Raw genomic sequence first — 18,109 nt, 5'->3', positions numbered from 1 at the left:
ATATCAGTTTGGAGTAGAGTCATCCATTGACTTTATCTGTACACTGTGATTCCTCTCATGTTATGTTCAACTGCAGAACGCATACCATCTAGAATCATTAGCAAATGACCCAAAAGAAGGAAAGTTGTCTCAATTATCTGTATGCTTTGACAATGCTGAAGTATTGAAAAGTTGTGGCTGTTTCTGTTTTGACCTCTGCAGCATTCTTTACAGTGTCTCTGCTATCGAATTCTCAAATTTGTTGCAAAAAGAAAAATTCCCATTAATTTTGCCCCTTGGTTTCCATTCTTCTGCTCCCAGAAGAAGGACTATCCATTCTTAGCCACACTCTTGGAAGCTGTAAAATCATAGCAATAATATTTTCAAGAAAGTCTAGTCAGACTTTCCTCTCTGTGTGTTGTTGTATATCATGACTGTAGAAGAACAACATTACTGGGATTCCACAGCAGAATCCCCCTGAAAGTAGCCCCTCCTGTGTCACTACTAAATCCCTCACTGATATAGATTATTGACCAACCAACAGAATTCAGGCACCAGCAACAACCCTCCTTGCTAGACTTAGTTGTGATAAACAACCCTGAATGAATCATTTCTACTTCCTATCACCCTGCAATTGGAAGCAGTGACCATATTTGTATCTTGACTTCGATACAGGTGAACTTCAAGAAAGAAAATAAAGTGAAAAAATGCTTTATAGATCATGAAATGATACAGCAGGACGTGTCAAAGATAAAATGGGAGAGTGAGGTTGACAATGGTAGCATAGAAAAAAGCTGGGAGGCATTTAAGACAGTAGTCCTATCTGCAGAAAACAAACATACCTGGGTATACTGGTTGCCTCTGCCAAAAACACTCTCCTTCCTACCCAAAGAAGTCTTAAGGACTAGAAGGAAGAAGAAAAGAGCATGGACCAAATATATAAATTGCAGATGTTATAACCAAGGCAAACGCAGCTGACACAAAGCAGAATCCAATGGGTTCCTGGTGCGATGTTTCAGCAGCTAATCCCTCTAGACACGATATCCCAGACCTCATGAAAGAGGATGACACAAAGACCTCAGAGGCTAAAGAATTTCAGATTTGCTCAACTCTAGCTTTGGTACAATTTTCTCCACTCAGCCAATAACTAGCCTTCCACCCACTTTACCAGAGGAACCAATTGGAGAATCATTGTACACGACAATTATGAGTATAGAGAATGTTCTGAAAAGGCTGTAAAGACTGGATGCAAATAAAGCTGTTGGGACTGATTACCTACAACCCAGACTATTAAAAGAAGCAGCTGAACAAATTGATGACCCAATAGCAGTGATGTTTGGGATGTCACTCACTTCTAAAGTGCTCCCAAGTGACTGAAAGCATACCAACATCAAGCCCATCTTCAAGAAAGGGAGAAATGACCAAGTCAGTGATCATTGCCCTACAAGTCTTCCTTCTGTTAGCCTGGATTGAAGCCTTTCTTACTGGAAGAACTCAGAAGGTAGTAGTTTATGATGCCACCAGTAAAAATATGGATTCTGATGAATTTCCTGTCATTAGCGGAGTCCCAAAGGTATTGTCAATGATGAACTCAAGCTCCACAGCCACACACAAGCTGAAGTTGCTAAAACGAACCGAGCCCTAGAGCTCACGAAACAAACGTTTACCACCAGGAAGCTGTGTGTGGTCAAAAAGCTGTAAAAAGCTATTGTACGTCCAAACCTGGAATTTGGAATGCCCCTAGCATTTCCCCATTATAAATGAAAATTAAAGCACTCGAGAGTGTCCAAAGGCAAACAACAAAGCTCATACCAGCTTTGCAAGACAAGCTGTGTGAGGAGCATCTTGTATATATCAAACTCCCCACCCTAGTCTATCAAAGGAAGAGAGGAGGCGCAATCGCTACTTGTAAACTGCTAGAAAATGACCTCTCAAGTCAAATTTTCTCCTCATCCCTTGCAAGTACAACAAGAGGTCACACAAAGAAGCTGCAATTCCCATGTTGCTATCAACGTGAGTGCCAGCATTTCTTCTCTGTATGTGCTGTCCCTTTCTGGAACAGCCTCTCCAAAGCCACCATCCAGTCCCAAACCATTGATGCGTTCAAGAAAGAAGTTAATCAGGACTGGGCCAATGCAGAGTGTAGGCTAACCTGGGATGCCAGACCATAGTTATGTCACACCATCAGTGAGGTGTTCCACAGGAGGCTCATTACAACATTATCTTGCTAAGGTAATTTTAAGGTACTTTTTGGTAATAACTCTTAATCCAAGTTCTTGTATACCTAAAGACAACCCTGGGTATCTTATTGACTCTTATCCTGAGGACTCTATGCTATTTGGTACCACAGACAACAGTAGCCTACAAGCTGACCTTAACCAAATTCAAGTATGGGCAGATAAGTGGCTTCTATCCCTCAATATCTCCAAGTGCGTCAATCTTCATTTTGGCCGTGGTAATCCGCAGCACCAGTACACTATGTATGATGGCAAAACATCATCGACAGTCTTGCTTCCTACATATAGTAGTGGCAGAGACCTAGAAGTCCTGCTGGATGACAGTTTAAAATTCCATGAACACACCGTCCAAGCAGTTTTTAGAGCAAACGCAAATTTTGGACTCCTGAAAAGAACCGTCAGTAATCGATCCTCCACAGTTTTTCTGAAACTATACAAATCCTATCCTGGATTTTGTAACATGTCTTGCTGGTCCTTTCTACAAGGTGTCGAAAGGAGAGCCACCAAATGCATCGACGGTTTACACACTCAGCCCTACTGCAATAGATTACAATCTGCTAACCTCCCAACACTTGTTTTTCAGAGTAAGCGTAATGACGTGATGCTCACCTACAGGTACCTCCAGCAAGCAGACCAGAAGCTCTTCACCTTCTCTCCCAACCAAAGACAAACACAAGGACTTTTCAAAATGGTATTCAAATCCATTGTGAACACCAAGGTCTGATAAGATTTTTTCAACCAGCAAGTGGTGAAAGATTGGCACCAACAAATCCAAGAGACAATTTGCACAACCTCACCAGAGGAATTCAAAAAAAGGCTTCACAAGGAATGGGAGGCCAAACCATGGAGATTCCAGTGGGAAAACCCCCCAGCCCTCATCATAACACTCTTGGAAGACAATAGAGAGTCAGCTTGGAGGATGATGCGGCTGGTCATACCCAACCATTTCGCATACTCAATCCAAAGTTGCTGTTGCGTGGCCGTACCAACTCTAAATTGCTGGAGAGTGGTTCTTGAGCCAATCTCCAGTTCTTACCATGTGATCACCGTTACCGAGTGTGCTTAAATTGCATCTCTTCAGCACTCCCTAGTCCTGATGCGCTTGACCTTAACACAACAACCAGATCTATCGCCATCATCAGCTATGGAGCATCACAGTTCTTGCAACTAATTTGCTGCAAAGTGCGAATTAAGGGAAGATAATTAGGATGGTCTGATTTCTTATCCTTTCTTTGAGAAAATTCCTTCTTAGCTATATTTCTTATAGCTAACCCCCCAAGATCTAGGGTTACACAAAGAAATTTCAGACACATTTTTCTCTTGTTTCCACGTCAAGGGGTCTAAAATGTCTAACAGTGTTCTGTCTTCTTGTTTCTGCTTTTAGGGTTTGCTCTGAAACAGGTTCAAAATATAAATGAACACATTATCTATTTTCTAGTTGGCTTGTATTGCCAATGTCCCAATAGTACACAAAGATGTTTTTCTTTGTTCATATGAGAAGCTTCTGCAAAATTTTTCTCAAAAATAAAGTTCTGTTCTGATTATAAATAAATAAATAAAATTCAATTGGAACAGAAATTACAATAAATAGCCTAGTCAAACTCAAAGCAAGCAAAAATTAACATGAGTAGGGCTCACTTCCCTATGGCTCCTCAAGGGTAGAACATAATTTGCACATTACTAAAAAAAAACAAAAACAAATTAAGAGTTTAAGGAACAAATAGTAGCATATTTATATTAAACTTACAATGCCTTACACTTTTTCAGTAAATTGCAAATTATGTTATAGCCTTGAGAAGGCATAGGGGTTGTAAGCCATACTCATGTTAATTTCATATCGTTTAGAATTTTACTAGGTTATTTACAGTAATATCTGTTCGTTTTGGGTTTCATTTATTTATCTATGCTGATTACTGGTAGTTTTGCGCTTGGTAGATTATTTGATTTTTTGCTCATTTTTGATTTAATGGAGTTCTTTACTATTCTTTGAAAATTTATTTTGTGGAAAATGTTTTTAAATTAATTTCTGTTCGTTTTATATTGACATAGTTTTTTTTTCAGGGAAAAAGAAAATAATAGTTTAAATCTTTTCTTTTTTATGTAAGAATTTATTGTTTGGCCTACTATCTGTGTGTTGGAGAAACTTTTTCAATATTTTTTAACAACATGCACCCTTTTGAAAATCTTGACAAATAGTAATGTTTAATTTAGTTTTATACCTCCACTAGTTGACCTGAGAAATAAAACTTAATACCATTCCTAAAAATTCCATCTATGTTCTTTGACAGCCAGGATACACTTACACTCTTTTGATTTAGTTAAATTTTAAGAGTAGAAGCAGTATTAGAAGTAGCCCCAAAAGTTCGAACTTAATATCCTCAGTCATTCTTGAGACATTGCTGATGTCTTATTGGCGACCAGCACACACACAGTGCGTTTTGATTTAATTTTAAAGCAATATTTAGTTTTTAAGCATAATGGGCAAATTGCATGACTGTGGAGAGTTGACCTACAGAATCATTCAATAAATATAGTTAATAGACTGTTCTATGCTGTACAAAATAGCTGTCTCAAAATTCTGACTGGAAGTGTTTGGAAAATTATGAGCTAAAGAGGAGGGCTGATTATCCTCCTATCACTTTTAACTCTTAAAAGGGGCACTAGAAGTTTTAATTTTCAGTCGAATTAACTATTCTCACATTACAATGATATTATTAGCAATGAAAGAGCAGCACTGCCTATATTCCTTATATACCCTTTAAATACCTGCATGCACATGGTGCCCTTAGTGTCATTAATTAATGTAACTTTAGAAGTAGTATTAAGAATATACACATGGTGTCTGCTGGCTTGTTCAAAATATGCCACAACTAAGCCTGAAATGTGTAACTTAATAATATAAGTGGTTATTGAGATATTGCTTGTTCACTCTTTTGGCAATTAACATAATCATAATTTGTTTGGATTTAGTTCAAATTCTGCCAAAACATTCCTTGAAAGCTTCACCTTAATACCATTAGCTTGTGTAGTAGCATTAGTAGCATCTTGCACATAGTACCTTTGGTTTTCTTCAACATTCCCTTCAAAACACAAGTAGTCTCAAGTTAATACCATCGACCGTTCCTGAATCGACCTTTGATGATCAATTAAATAAAAAAAACAAGTTTTTTTTAACTACAAGTAAGGAGCGACAGTAAAACTTAAAACGAACAGACATTACTCCGTATATGAAATGGGTAGTCCCCTCCGCAATCCTTCGCTCTTTACGCTAAAGTTTGACTCTTTGCCACAATTCTACTTTTTAAAACAATTAAAAGCTTTAGCGTAAAGAGCGAAGGATTGCGGAGGGGACTACCCATTTCATATACGGAGTAATTTCTGTTCGTTTTAAGTTTTACTGTCGCTCCTTACTTGTAGTTAAAAAAAACTTGTTTTTTTTTATTTAATTTCTGAATGTTTTTGAAGTAATGCATGTTTTTATTTTACGAATGTTTTTATTAGTAAAAATTATACGTAACTTAAGAATTAACTTACGTAACAAACTTTCATAATCTTATATTTTTATTATGTATACGAGGGGGTTTGTACCCTCGTTAATACCTCGCTCTTTACACTAAATCGTAAGTTTTGTCCCAATTCTTTAAGAATGACCCCTGAATCAGAAAGGCCGTAGAATAAATAGTTGAAATTACTAAAAATACTTTAGCATAAAGAGCGAGTTATTTATCTCCTCCTAAATACCTCGTTCTTTATGCTAAAGTATTTTTAGAACCCCTCATATGCATGATAATCTCTGTTTGTTTTAAGTTTCAATGCTACTCCTTCCTTTCATTTGAAAAAACTTTTCATGTTTATTTTTCATTGTTTTCTTATAGTAATGCTAGAAAATCCTGCGCCCTTTTCATTGAATTTTTCTTCCCCCATGACAGATTCCTCCAAGGAGAGATCCTCCAACATAGCCCCCTCCCCTCAGCCCCACCCCCAAACAAAATAAAATCCCCCTGAAAACGTCTGTACACTTCCCAATAACCATTACTATATGTAAACACTGGTCAAAGTTTGTAACTTGCAGCCCCTCCCCCAGGGATTGTGGGGGAGTAAGTCATCCCCAAAGACATAGTTATTATAGTTTTCGACTATGCTGAACAAAATGGCTATCTCAAAATTTTGATTTGTTGACTTTGGGAAAAAATGAGCGTGGGAGGGGGCCTAGATGCCCTCCAATTTTTTTGGTCACTTAAAAAGGGCACTAGAACTTTTCATTTCCGTTAGAATGAGCCCTCTTGCAACATTCTAGGACCAATTAGTCGTTACGATGACCCCTGGGAAAAAGAAAAAACAAAAAAACAAACAAATAAACACGCACCCGTGATTTGTCTTCTGGCAAAAAATACAAAATTCCACATTTTTGTAGATAGGAGCTTGAAACTTCTACAGTAGGGTTCTCTGATACGCTGAATCTGATGGTGTCATTTTCGTTAAGACTCTACGACTTTTAAGGGGGTGTTTCCCCCTATTTTCTTAAATAAGGCAAATTTTCTCAGGCTCGTAACTCTTGATGGGTAAGACTAAACTTGATGAAACTTATATATTTAAAATCAGCATTAAAATGCGATTCTTTTGATGTAGCTATTGATATCAAAATTCAATTTTTTAGAGTTTTGGTTTCTATTGAGCCGGGTCGCTCCTTACTACAGTTCGTTACCACGAACTGTTTGACAAGTTTTTGAGGTCTTGAAGCATCTTGACACAAATAAATCACCAGATATTCATGAATTTTCAAACCATATGATCCGAGAGCTTGCAACAGTACTCACTGAACCACTGACACATTTGTATAATCTGTGTCTGGCGTCTGGTACTTGCCCTTAGGCATGGAAAAAAGCAATAATTAAACCCCTGTATAAAAGTGGCACAAAAACACAATTTAAAAACTATAGACCAATATCAAACACTTCAATTTTTTCCAGAGTTATGGAAAAACTAATTGTCAAGAGAATACAAAATTATTTCGAATCGAATCTTCTTTGGCATCCATCTCAACACGGATTCTGTAAAAAACGTTCATTTAATACACAGCTTTTGGAAGTAATTACTGACTTCCATAGGATGGCAGATGAAGGTCTCAGGTTTGATTGCATCTATATAGATTTTTCTAAGGCGTTTGATAAAATTTCCATTCCGCTTTTACTTCAAAAGTGTGAGGTATATCACCTTGGTCCCAGAACGTTGAATTGGATTGGTGATTATCTAACAGGCAGGACGCAGAAAGTGATTGTAGGTGATGCTTTGTCCTCTACTGAGATAGTTTTAAGTGGCGTTCCACAAGGTAGTTGCCTTGGTCCAGTACTTTTCTGCCTTTTCATCAATGACTTGCCTCTTGTTGTCCACCATTAAAATAAAATGTTACACACATTAAAATGTTCGCAGATGATGTAAAGCTCTACCGCTCCTTGACAAATTCAGATGAAGCTTCGTTGCTTCAAAAAGACTTGGATGCAGAGCACAATTGGTGTAATGCTAACTCCATGTTTATCAACGAAAATAAGTGTAGGGTTGTCCATTACTTCGGCAAAGTAGAACAAAGTTACCAATACCATCTTGCTGGACATTCAATCTTACCTGTTGAAAATGTCCGTTACCTTGGTGTTCATTTTGATTCTAGTCTTAGGTTTGACAAGCATGTCTCTGAAGTAACTCGTAAGGCAAACTATCAGCTATTATGTCTTAGACAGAATTTCCGTAAGTTTAATCTCCGTTCATTCATTGCCATTTATAAATCAACAGTTCGACCTATACTCGAATACAATTCGTCAGTATGGTATCCATTGAATAAAAATGACAGAGCAAGGGTTGAAAAAATACAGCAAAGAGCAACTAAGCTTGTACCTTATTTGAAACATTTGCCGTATGAAAATAGACTGCAAAGGCTAGGATTGTCAAGTCTTCAATTCCGAAGGGATAGGGCAGACATTATTAACACATTCCGTATAATCAAAGGCATTGATAATATAAGTACATCACAGTTCTTCACATTTAATGACACTAACAGGACCCGTTATCACCCACATAAATTGTACCCCTCACTTTCAAAAAGGAAAATAGGCCAACATTCATTTTACAGCAGGGTGTGGAAGCCATGGAATGACCTTCCACCTAAAACATTTCTAACAGACGACATAAATAAATTCAAACCAAGACTAGCAGAAACAAATTTTCAAAGTAAATCATTTTTAAATAATTTATAGTATTATTTGTCAGTGTTTGTTGTAGTCGTTATTTTCATCGATTTATATGTGTGTACTGTGTTGTCAGTTGTATTATGTATTATGTTGTGTATTATGTTGTCATAACTTCTATTTATTACATTTATTGCGACAAGCTTGAAAGCTTACCGTATTTGGTATTAATAAATAAATAAATATCGTCCAAAATTTTTGCCTTAACACCCTTAGTCTTAGTAGCAGCACCAGAAGTAGTTGTAGCAATAATAATATTAACAGTAGGCCTAGTTGTAGGAGTGGAATCAGGAGTACTATGATGCAAATACTGTCTTTTTGTTAGTTCAACATCCCCCATAACAGTCCTTGCAAGTTTTCACTTCACATACAAAACTGTTCCTAAAATATTACTCATATGCCCTTTTGACAACCTGCATATGGATGGCATGCTGTGATTCACTCAACCTCTCCTCCTAAAATTCACTGAAAATTTCACCTTCTTACCCTTGGGCATAGTTGTAATAGTAGTCACAGTACTAGTTTTCGATACTCAACTTAATGCAATTAGCCTTCGCTATGACATTGTTGATATGTGCTTTTGATGACCTGTATTTTCAAATATTTTTTTAGATTTTCATCTTAATGCTGTTAGCTTTACAAGCAGTTACTGATACACCTGTATCAGCAATCTGTATGTACATACAGATTGTTGATGTGGGTGTATCAGCAATATTTTTGGAACAGCTTAGTGTCTCAAGAGAAAATAAGTTGAAATTTTCAGAGAACACTTAAAGGAGAAGATAAATTGACAAAAGATAATATATGCATGTCACTACTTACACTACTTTTACTAATATTACTAATGCTACTAAACTACTCTATCTACTACTTCATTTGCAATAACTTGCAAGGCTTAGAGCATTAAGAGGAAAGGGCATCAAAAAGGCTCTGTAGCGACAGTTTTTGGAACAGCTTACCATGTCCAGGTGAAACTTCCAGGGTATCATGAAAGGAGTATTCAACTGACCAATAGGCAACATGCACATGCTACTACCGCTATTAATACTGTTCCTACCACTACTAATACAACACTAACACTGCAACTACTTCTGCTACTACAACTGCAACTACTGTAATACTAGTACTATTAAGGCCAAGTCTATGAAGGTAAGTTTGAGGGAATATTGATGACCAATTCGACCTAACAAAACACACTATATGCATTTAGATTGTCAAAGGAGTATATCTTAAGAATTGATTTGTGTATTAGGTTGGAACTCCCAGAGAATGATTAAAAGGAAAAATCAATTGACCAAAAGGCAAAGTGAATCTTTCAAGGAATATTTTGGCAGATTTTGAAATAAATCCAAACGAATTATGATTATATTGATTGCCAAAAGAGTGACAAAGCAATATCTCAATAACAGCTTATATTATTAAGTTACACATTTCAGGCTGAGTTGTGGCGTATTTTAAACTAGCCAACAGACACCATACGTATATTCTTAATACTACTTCTAAAGTTACAGTAATTAATGACACGAAGGGCATCAAGTTGAAACTTGCAGGGAACATTTAGGGGGAATCTTAATTAAACAAAAAAAACTATATGCATGCAGGTATTAAAAAGGTATATAAGCAATATCACAGACAGTGAATAATATCATTGAAATATGAATGGGGCTCTGAAGCTCCCTAAGCAAAGGATCAGTCTCAGCCCCTAGTGTGGAGGCCTTTAAGGGGGCTGTGGACGAAGACTGGTTATCAAAGCCATGGCTTTGAAATGGGATGCAATTGAAGTGTTGGCTCAACATCTTCACTAACCAACACCTACAGGATGACTCCTTATTTGGTGGACAATGCAATTTAAGGTAATACTCACTTTATTTGTAGGTCAATAATATGAACTACTACTACTACTAACTACTAATAACTCACTGCAGCGCCAAGCCGCCTGAGGCCAACACAGCTACGCACGCTCCTCCTCCAACCTAATCTATTTAAAGCCTCCCTCTTTACACCATCCCAGGAAGTTCCCATTTCCTTTAAATCTTTATTTATGACATCCTCCCAACCCAGACAAGGACAACCTGCTTTCCGTGTAGCCCCAGACGGTTGGCCAAAAAGGACAATCTTTGGTAATCTGTCATCCTTCATCTGTAGAGTGTGGCCTAGCCATCTTAACCTTTCTTTCATTATAGCCCCAGAAAGCAGGATTGAAGCACACTTTTCGTACAACCTACTGTTTGAAATACGGTCAGCCAGCCGGGTACCCAAAACAATCCATAGGCAATTTCTCTGGAAAACATCTAGTACATTTTCATCTGCTTTTTGGAGTGCCCATGCTTCAAAGCCATATTTGACCACTGTACTGCTCAATATTTACCTCTTTTCCCTGATTTTTGGCTATAGAAAATAATTAAAAACAACAATCCTTACTTCATAAAAAGTAGAATGATTTCAGTAAACACACTTTGGCTATAGATCATCTATAATTTCCCCCAACCCTGATTTCTAAATATATAGCCTAAATTATACATTTCCCTGCCCCTCTTATTTTTCGGGTTTTTATTTTGTCCCAGCTGATTTAATTTACAGGTAGCCTAAATGAGTTGAAACAAGAGAGGTACATTAGTGGAAGGATATCTGATCTTTGACTATTGGAAAAAATTAGTTTATAAGCTTATATAAAATGGTACTATCCAATCTTATAATTAAAAACCTTTTTGCCACCTAGTTGGAGAATTTGGCCCACCCCTATAGATATAATCTGATTTGCCAACTAGTTGACTAGTAACTTCTCCCCAGCAAAACTTTCATTTTCCAACTAGTTGACATGTAACTTCTCCCCAAAAACACTTTCTTTTCAACTAGCTGGAGACAAATATTACCCCAGAAAACAATTCATTTTCCAACTAGTTGACTAATAACTTCTCCCAAGTAACACTTATTTTTTCAAACTAGCTGGAAACAAACATTGCCCAAGAAAACAAATCATTTTCAAACTAGTAGGCTAGTAACTTCTACCCAGCAAAACATTCATTTTCCAACTAGCTCAAAACAAACCTATCCTATAAACACTTTTGTTAGCCATCTAGTTGCCAAGTAAATTTTCCTCAGAGTAATTCCTTAGCCAATGACATGAAGAGAAAACAAAAAACATACCATTCCCAGTCCATTGGCCCCATGAAAATTGGCAGTGTGCACTTTTGACGAAAGGACTACTACAAAAGAGACAGAAATTCTTGCACTCAGTATAAATATGATTTTATCGAGAGGGATGTCTTCAATAATTCCAACTGGGAAAAGATTTTCTTCAATATGTTGGCAAAGCAAGGCATTTGAAGCTGATATGCCACTTTTGTAGAAGGCATGCTTTGGTTATGAGTGTTTATTAGAACAGTGTATCTGTTATAAGAATGTATGTTGTTTATTTTTTTAATCAAAAATTGAGGAAGCCATATGCCTGTTTCATACACTCCAATAGTATAAGAACTAAAGCAAACAACTATTCTAAAAACAAAGTTTTTCAATTTTTAAAATGGAAGAATTTAAGTTCTTAAAATGGATGAAGCCATGGGCTTGTCTCATACACCCCAATAGAATAAGAACTAATACAAACAACCCTTCTAAAACCAAAGTTTTTCAATTCTTAAAAAGGAGGTAGCTCGTCTAGTGTTTATTCTTTTCAGAATATACTTTAATTGTAAATTAAATAGGTTGATTCTGTGGACTAAATGTAAGAATTGAAGCATGTTGATTCTGTGGTTTGATTGTAAACCAAACATGTTTATACTTTTACTGTAAATAAAAGAGACTAATTCTGTGATCTGAGTATAAGCATTGAAGCAAGTTGATTTTAAGATTTGATTATAAACTAAACCTGTCTATACTTTGATTGTAACCAAAAGAGATTGATTCAGTGATCTGACTGTAAGCACTGAAGCAACTCGATTCTGTGATTTTATAATAAACCAAGTGTGTTTTTACTTTGCTTGCATTATTTATTACCAACATCAGGCAAAAACATGCATTTTTTTTGTCAAATTGTGCAAGTGTAAACTACACCTGAGTGCAGTTTACACTGCAGTTTTTGCACATTTAGCTACCCACATTTCTGCACAATTTAGTTCTTCTGTGAAGTACTGTTTTTGACCAAGGGCAAAGCTCCAGCTATTTTGTTGGGGGCCAAGAGGGGTTCATATGCGGATATTTGAGGGACATGGGCTAGTAAATAAAGGAGAGGGGGTAGTAAATAAACTTCAAATGGAGTGGTAACCCTGGTTTGAGCTGGAATTCCAGATGTGACTTTCCATTAATAATTTATTAAGGCCACAATTGTCTCCCTTCTGCAAGGGGCTATTCAAATACAGTCTTGCATGCTAACTTTGTATCTCAAAACCATGTTTTTTTTTTAAAGGAAACAAAGAAACCTCATACCTTTTTTAATCTTGAAGCCATAAACCCTGTACTTGGTATATTGTCCAAGAAAGAAACAGATATATATTAGTTATTTAAGTTTCATTCATTTGCCAAAAATCTTTACATATGTCTTGCTATAAAAAAGGGTCCAAGATACAAGTTTAGTTCCAGGGAGATATGTGATCATTCTTATCAGGGAGTGCAGCTAATTACGTATCTTATAAGATTTATTTTATTGATAACCAAAGTCTACGAAAACAAAATTAAACAGCTTCAATTAAAATAAAGCAGACACAGGTTAAGTATCTCTTTTCATGTAGAAGACTATCAGAAAAAGGGTGACAACCAGTGTAGAATCTTTCCTTGCTTCTGGAGTAGTTCAAATGTAGTTTTGAGTGGCATAAATTTCCAATCCATTGATCTTTGCTTGTATGATTACTTGTACAGGATTGCATTCCATCTACATATGTTGCTTATCTAAGTGTTTCTGCTCAATGACAATCTTCTGCACAGAAACCATTTTTAGGACAATTTCCTGGCAATAAATTCAATGACCCTTTGTCTTGTCAAAAAAATCTACTACCAAATCCAAAAAGAATAAAAAATGTGGGACAACTGAAAGGCAAGCCGATTTGCATAGTCTATGTTGACAGAAGTTGGAGATCTTAGCCATGTAGCCAAGGTCTATATGTTAGGAAAGTATTAGTTAAGACAAATTAAGTAAGTAAAGTTGCAGAAAAAATATGTGATTTGAGTCTAGCTACAAAATAGTTCTTGCTGTAAAATGCAAGAAAAATAGAAGCATCCTTTATTAATCTATATCCTGGTTCATTTGATGGCTAAAATAAACCTTAGTTCACAGAGATCCAGTTTTTTTCTCACACAGAATGCATGCAGTAAAAATGCGAAATTGTTCACACCAATCTGGTCCAGTACATTTGTCAAAGCACCATCAACTGCCTCAAAGCACTTTAACCAATGCATGTGTTGAACTGTTGTAACACAGAAATAGGCATTGGACAATGGATCAAACTTGGCAGGTTGCACAAAAATTTGCATTTTTTCATAAAATTACATCTCTGTGAACCTGGGGTAAGACTATCCTGCAGAATGTTTCCTAAGATTGGAAAGCACACTTATAGAGGGAGAAAACTTTCAGCTTCATGGCTTCCAGACTATTTACTCCTAAATTCAGTTTGATTGATTTACCTTGGCTGCAGTGCTTTTATTGAAAGCACATTTTGATTTTGCTGATACTGTCAGATCAATGGAATTGGAATAGTATGTTTTCTTCTTTATCTTCATGTTGTTGACTAAGAAATTATTCTGAGGAGAAGTTACTTGCCAACTAGATGGTTAACAAAAGTGTTTATAGGATAAGCTTGTTTCCAGCTAGTTGGAAAATGAAAGTATTGCTGGGGAGGAGTTGCTAGTCAACTAGTTAGAACATAAATTGTTTTCTGGGGCAACATTTGTTTCCAGCTGGCTGGCAAAATAAAGTGTTGCTGGGGAGAAGTTATTAGTCAACTAGTTGGAAAATGAAAGTTTTGCTGGGGCAATGTTTCTTGTCAACCAGTTGGTAAATACAGATTTCTCTTGTTAGGATGGGCCAAATTTTCCAACTAGATGACAAAAATATTTTTAATTATAAGGACATAGGATAGTAACATTCTATACTCATAAAGTAATTTTGGTAAATGTTTAGTTTTGTTTCAAGTGCTATAAACTGGAAATTATGCTGCAAAGCACCATACTTTCTAGTTAAGAGCACTTAAAATGTTAATTCTAGAACAACATCCATTTCTGGTTGACTCTCCTCCTCCATGAGGCAAACTAAAAATGTATGAAGTGGGCTTGCTTACAGGTAACATTACCTATAGAGCAAAGTTTGTCAGTCCATGAGCTCTGCAGGCAGTGGGGCAAGGTCTGTATACTAAATTTATTTAATAGACCTTTTTTGAGATTTTTTTTAGTTTTATCACTCTTTGCATAGGATACAGACTTTGCCCTGCTGCCTGCAGGGCTCATGGACTAATACACTTTACCTGTAAGAAAGCCCACCTAAGCATTTTTAGTCTTGTTGGAGGGGGATATTAGAAAGCTAAAAATTTTGACGTGCTTCTTTGATAATGACAAAGAAACAATATGTGATTATCATAATCTTGCTATAGCCTATGCAGTAATACACACTTTAGAGCATTTGGAACAAAACTAAAGATTTACTGTGATTTTTTCTATAATAGTCATAGGGTGGAGTCCCTTGGTGGAATAGACCTATGTGGGAAGTATATAGGCTAGTTTGGGCTTGATGCATATTTGCACATTAAGAGGTTGAGGGTAAACAGCTCCTAATCTAGACCTTTGCCCCATTCTCAGTAGGATAGCCAAATATATATCTACCCAATCTTTAAGAGTCTATAAAGGGCTTAAAATTGAATTTCAAAGCAGCCTAAAACAATTATTGTGCCTGAAAAGAGCACACAAAAGGCACCAAGTAATATTTTCCTTTTATTCCTAGGTCAATCCCACATTTACCCAAGATTCAGCCCATCACCTCCTAGGCTAATTAACAAAATAGATGCACTACTTTTCTAAGTTTTCCCTTTCCTTCAATAATACAACTAAATATAGATTAGTATCTACTTTTGGTTGAATTAAAATATATCCTGCAAAGGGGAGACCACTCTAGAGCTGGTTTGACTAGTGGAATCACTGTCAGGATTTCCAAGAAACTGAATCTAGGTTATTGATCAAATTGAAGTGGATGATCCCTCCTCTCTTCCTACAAGGACTCAAGAGGCTTCTTATATTGTAATCACTATATCACTTGTTTTATATAGAATTTATCTGATTAATATCCTTAAAAAACTTGCATATTCGTAGGCTAATTAATCAAATTGACCATCCAATGCCCAGTCACTGACTGGCATAGACAAAAACTTCATGATCTTATGTGTGTAAACAAACTTAAAGACTACCAAGATCTTCTTGGTAGCTCAGCAGCAACTGATGAGAATATAACAGTGATTTCAGTAACAATTGAATTCTTACACAAGATTTCAAGGGATAAATCCCTATGATTGACTTTCTTTATTTCAGCAGTGTTCATCCAAAGTGCATGATCCTCAAGTCACGACAGTGAGAAGGAGGATTAAATTCGTAATCATCATCATCATCATCCCAGAAGCAGGGTTGCCACTCCAACAAAATAAATGGTACTAGTCAGAACCACCAGAAAGTACTACTTTAGAAAAAAAGTACTACTTTCCAAAAAATTTTTCGCGTGTTGCGCTTCACGCAACACGCGCATATTCGACCCGATATTTATCTCTTTGGTTTACCTCATAGCAAGATGATTTTTTTTGTGTCTGTGTTCGAGACCGTTTTATCTTGTCCACCTACAAACAGTCTTGGAAAGTATTTGCTAGGAAATGATAAGCTATTCAGCTAATAAGATTAAGATTTATTAATTGCTAAGCAGCCCGAGGGCCATGGCAACAAAAAATAAAAAGAAATGCATCACACGAAAATGCACATAAAAAAAAAAAAAAAAAAAAAAAAAAAAAATTGCGCCAGTCGCATACTTGAATAAGGCGAGCCTAACATAAGGAGGGTTTTCGCGAGTTGGAAAGCAAAGTCGGAATCACTTTCCAGTGGTTTTCGCGCTGCTTCGAAAAGTTGCCGAGCTTTCCACATCGGTTTTCGCGCGTTGGAAACCGAAGCAGCTTTCCGGGAAAGTGATTCCACGAGGTTAGTGGAAAGCTCCGCGGAAAGTTGAATTTTCGGCGGGAATTTCAAATTTGTTGAAAGAAAACAGTTCAAGTATCACTAATAAATAAAGAAAAATGGCAAGCGGTATTGGGGTGACTTCGGTGGAATGTATGAGAATCAAAGAACCATTAAGTAAACCATATTTATTCGAAATAGTTTGTAATTCAATATTTTCTCGGGGATATCAGCTTTCCATGTGTTTTCGCGATCAGTCCAGCGGGAAAGTGGAAAGTGATTCCAGGAATCGCTTTCCCACAGTTTTCGCGATGCGCTTCGCTCGCCGGAAAGTGATTCCGAGATCTCGCGAAAACCCTCCTATAGATAAGGATACACACGTTTTGGGCACTATCAGATTTACTTATATCGAATTCTTCAGAACAGTGCCAAACAGTGGCACTTGCTGATAGTGCCAGTTGCAGAAAGGTTCGTTTCTTGTTCAGAGGGCTAGGACAATTGTGTAGCTGATAGTGCCCTAGAATTTAGATTGCAACATTTTTATTTCAGGTATGAAATTAACAAAATACAGAGATCTTTCAGTTATTTAAGTAACTAGTATAGAGATTGCATCATCGGTACACCATCATCACAGGAGCATAACATAAATATTTAACATTAGGAGGTATAGGACTTTCGACTTCGAGACTAAAATTATCGGCCTTTGTTAACCATTTTGAGCCAGTGAATTGCTGGAGCGTTAATCTGGCTTCTTTTTGTTGGTATAACAAAACTTTTGCAATAGATTTTTCTTTATAATGAGAGTTTGAAGGCTTCAAAGTTGTTAAGCGAAGACGGAGTTTCGTGTCCTATTGGTCAGAGAACCGTTGTTTGAAAACCTACCATAAGGAAGCACAAAATGTACGGAAAGTTTGAAGGCTTCAAGCTCCCCTTTCTGATGAAACTTTTCTACGAAGCTGTAATTCTACAATTAAAAAAGAGCAAGCAAACTGTTTCCAATCGCTTACAGGCTCAGAATGGTTATCAAACATGGATAAATCAGTCACAAATTCGGAAGTCCTATACACAACAATATTAAATTACTACATTTCTGCCTTTTTCGTTTTCTTCAGGTATTCTACAATCTCTCTACAATCACAGACAAATTAAGGTGCCACAAAACAAGACGTCCTACTTGGCTGATCAGGGCTTCCATTTCTTTGCGCTCCTGATCAGTTCTGCAAGGACATCCCATGTTTCTGGATTCGGAACTTCTCGTTTCACGTGCATCATATCAGAAATCGTTTCTGGCAGTAATCTATTTCGGAGTGGTGTCCGAATCAGCTTTAATGCCGAAAACTGACGTTCGGCCGAAGCGCTGCTGTGAGGCAGAGACATAATACCCTTCATAAATATGGGTAGATCGGTAAAAGCGGGATCTCCAATTCCATCCTTGAGGGTGGATACCAAGTTCCAGAACTGCAGAACTGGCATTTTCCCTTCTTTCAAGTCTTTCTTCAGTAGTGGTAGCCTCCTCCACTCTCT

The 18,109-nt window shown here is 36.8% G+C and overlaps 1 protein-coding gene across 1 annotated transcript in view; it reads right to left on the bottom strand.

Moving 5' to 3' along the window:
* Positions 1–16,005, bottom strand: part of LOC136043807 (uncharacterized) — a 39,069-nt gene extending 23,064 nt beyond the window's left edge. Inside the window, exon 1 of the mRNA XM_065728727.1 lies at positions 15,911–16,005. The gene's annotated coding sequence lies outside the window, so the exon portion shown is untranslated. The remainder of the gene's footprint in view (positions 1–15,910) is intronic.
* Between the last annotated feature and the right edge of the window lie 2,104 nt (positions 16,006–18,109).

This window comes from Artemia franciscana, chromosome 2 (assembly GCF_032884065.1).
Source record: "Artemia franciscana chromosome 2, ASM3288406v1, whole genome shotgun sequence".
Lineage (NCBI taxonomy): Eukaryota > Metazoa > Arthropoda > Branchiopoda > Anostraca > Artemiidae > Artemia > Artemia franciscana.
The sequence above is the reverse complement of the archived record's forward strand: the minus strand, read 5'-3'. Positions and strand labels throughout refer to the sequence as shown.